Raw genomic sequence first — 3,482 nt, forward strand, 5'->3', positions numbered from 1 at the left:
TTTGTGGTGTCTTCTTCCATTTTTAAAGCTATCTGCCTGATCCTGTCCTCAGCCAACAAAATTTCTTTTAAAGACTTATGGGGTTAGACTGGACCCACCAGGATAATCCAGGAAACTCTTCCCATCTCAAGGTCCTTCACTTTAATCACATCGGCAAGGTACCTTTTGCCATGTATTACATAATGTATTACGTTTATTACATGTATATAACATGTTCACAGGCCCAGGAGGTGGGATATGAACATCTTTGGAGCTCATTGTTCTGCCTACCACAGCAGGATTTTGTGTATTGGTTGGCATAGCACCATCTAGATCCCCCTGTAGAACCAAGGCACTCATTTCCCCATTTTCAGAAAGTGTTGGCAGCTGACAAATCTCAGCTGTGTTGCTCCCCGGGAATTGTCCTCTACCAAAGAGAATTGTCACTTCCAACCTCAAACTCCCTTCCCAGAGGCAGTCCCCTGCCAATGACTGGTTGATGTAGGGATGAACAATTAACAGCCTCCTATCTCTGAACAGAACACCTCAGAAGGGCCATTCCAGCTCTAGAGCTCAGCATTGGGTTGGCAGAGGACTGTTTTGTGATTGTATCGCAGTTCTTGTGTAATCATCCTGTCTTTACCTCCCACTAGCGTTGGTCCTGAGGACACCCCCCCGCCCCCGCCCAAGCTTCCTACCAGCAAATCTTCATCTCAGAGTCTGTTTCGAATTGTTGATGCCAAGAGTTCCCTGAGGAGGCAGATTCTAAAATGGGCTTTTGGAGCTGGCAATGAGGACTCAATCACTGTTGGAAAGAAGGGCATAGATGGCTTCCCACATGCTAAAGTGACATGATTATTACAACTTCACCATACTGAACTCTGATTAGATGTTGGGGAGAAAGTCTTGGTGGAGGTAGTATCTTAGATGTCTGGGAGGTTTGAGGGGGGAATAATTATTAAGACTGGAATTTCTGGGGGCAATCTAAGAATTGAGAAACACAAAATTGGGGTGATTGATCATAAATTAAATGTTAAGTTTGAAAGCCAAGAGATTTCCTTTCAGCATCTATAGAGTATACTGCAGCCAGAGTGTTGAGAAACCTGGGGCCTATGCCCAGGACTTAATTACAAGAGTGGCAGAGCTCCAGAAGAGGTCAAATTTTCAGCCTCAGCAAATCTGCTTTATAAAGTCAGGGCTTTCATCAGACTTGGGATGAGGATGTTGGAGTTGGATGCACTTGAATCTCTTAAATCTTCAGATCTTTCTGAACTCTCTGGACATACATAAGTGACCCACTAAAGGTTATTGTTAAAATTATCAAGGGTTTACCTTACAGGCTAATGCTCTCCTGTTGCTTGAAGATAATGCAGAGGTCTCTGCTTTGAAAGACACATGCAGCCCCCTCAGAACCTCCCAAACCCTCCCATCCTAGTTGCCAGATCAATAATGAGGGTTAAATTACAACATAGCTTGGTTAGGGAAGTTCTGGGTCAGCTAAGAGAAGTTGAAGGAATTGCAAGACCTACCTCACATGTACTTGCATCATCTGGACCCCATATGGGACTGGGTCCTGAGACACTGGATCAAGGTAGGATGTGAAATATAAGTTTAGCTAATGGAGAGTTTATCTATATAGAATCACCTTGTGATACGGGATCAAACTGGCAAGAACTTTAGAAGATAGTATTACTGTGCACCCAGGTTGGCATGGAGAAGGTACACCTAGAAGCTTGGAGAAAGTGATAGCCATCCTAGATGAGCTGAAAATGCCAGAGCCACTGAGGAAGAAAGTAGCAGTAGTTATCAAGAGGCTTAGGGGAAGGCTTGGGGAGTGCCGAGGAGTCAGCTGGAGCCGTAACTTGAACTTCTCCTCAGCCCCTGTCCTCCCTTGTACTTCCTTCTTGGTGGGAGCCCTAGCGACGCATCTGGCCCGGAGCCCCCACCGGAGCGGCCGCGTTTGAAGGATGACCTCTAGGAAGAAAGTGTTGCTGAAGGTTATCATTCTGGGAGATTCTGGAGTTGGTAAGACATCACTCATGAACCAGTATGTGAACAAGAAATTCAGTAACCAGTACAAAGCTACAATAGGAGCAGACTTTCTGACAAAGGAGGTGATGGTGGATGACAGACTAGTTACAATGCAGATCTGGGACACAGCAGGCCAGGAACGGTTCCAGTCACTTGGTGTGGCCTTCTACAGAGGTGCAGACTGCTGCGTTCTGGTATTTGACGTTACTGCCCCCAACACATTCAAAACCCTTGATAGCTGGAGAGATGAGTTTCTCATCCAGGCCAGTCCCCGGGATCCTGAAAACTTCCCCTTCGTTGTGTTGGGAAACAAGATCGACCTCGAAAACAGACAAGTGGCCACAAAGTGGGCACAGGCCTGGTGCTACAGCAAAAACAACATTCCCTACTTCGAGACCAGTGCCAAGGAGGCCATCAATGTGGAGCAGGCGTTCCAGACAATTGCACGGAATGCACTTAAACAGGAAACAGAGGTGGAGCTGTACAATGAATTCCCCGAACCCATCAAGCTGGACAAGAACGACCGGGCCAAGGTCTCGGCGGAAAGCTGCAGCTGCTGAAGGGGCAGTGAGAGCAGAGCACAGAGTCCTTCACAAACAAAGAACACACTTAGGCCTTCCAACACAAGCCCCTCTCCTCTTCCAAACAAAACATAAAGTCATCTCTCGAATCCAGCTGCCAAAAGAAACCCCCATCAACACACTCACCCTAAAACACACACATACACACCCCTGATACAAGCAGACAGACTCCAGACACACACACACACACACACCTGCTACAAGCAGACTACACACACACACACACACACACACACACACACACACCCCTGATACAAGCAGACAGACTCCAGACACACACACACACACACACCTGCTACAAGCAGACTACACACACACACACACACACACACACACACCCCTGATACAAGCAGACAGACTCCAGACACACACACACACACACACCCCTGATACAAGCAGACTACACACACACACACACACACACACACACACACACACACACACACCCCTGATACAAGCAGACAGACTCCAGCCCAGGCCTGTGATGACTGCATCGGGGTCTACCCACCCACCACATCAGCCCTTGTACGACAACACAACAGGCAAGGTGTAGAAATCGTTCTGGTGTGGAGTCAGCATCAGAAGCTTATTCTTTTTGTCCACTGGGGAGAGAGAACTGTTTACAGTTTATCTGTGTCTAATTAGTTACCTGATTTTTTTAACGGTCTTGTGGTCTTTTTACCCCCTACCCCCACCCCTCTCTCCTGTGAAGGCTACCACTTGGGAAGGCTGGTGCCCCATGCTTCATTACAGGCTCACACCCAGTCTGATCAGGCTGAGTTTTGTATGTATCTGTTAATGCTTGTTACTTTTAACTAATCAGATCTTTTTACAGTATCCATTTATTATGTAATGCTTTTTAGAAAAGAATCTTATAGTACATGTTAATAT

At 46.6% G+C, this 3,482-nt stretch overlaps 1 pseudogene; it reads left to right on the forward strand.

The window, feature by feature from the left end:
• Positions 1 to 1,806: 1,806 nt before the first annotated feature.
• On the forward strand, positions 1,807 to 2,742 carry LOC114198146 (ras-related protein Rab-7a pseudogene; annotated as a pseudogene).
• Positions 2,743 to 3,482: the final 740 nt, after the last annotated feature.

The sequence above is a fragment of the Eumetopias jubatus genome, unplaced genomic scaffold (genome assembly GCF_037043125.1).
Source record: "Eumetopias jubatus isolate StellerSeaLion01/CBP00866 unplaced genomic scaffold, mEumJub1_p1.0 scaffold_2, whole genome shotgun sequence".
Classification (NCBI taxonomy): Eukaryota; Metazoa; Chordata; class Mammalia; order Carnivora; family Otariidae; genus Eumetopias; species Eumetopias jubatus.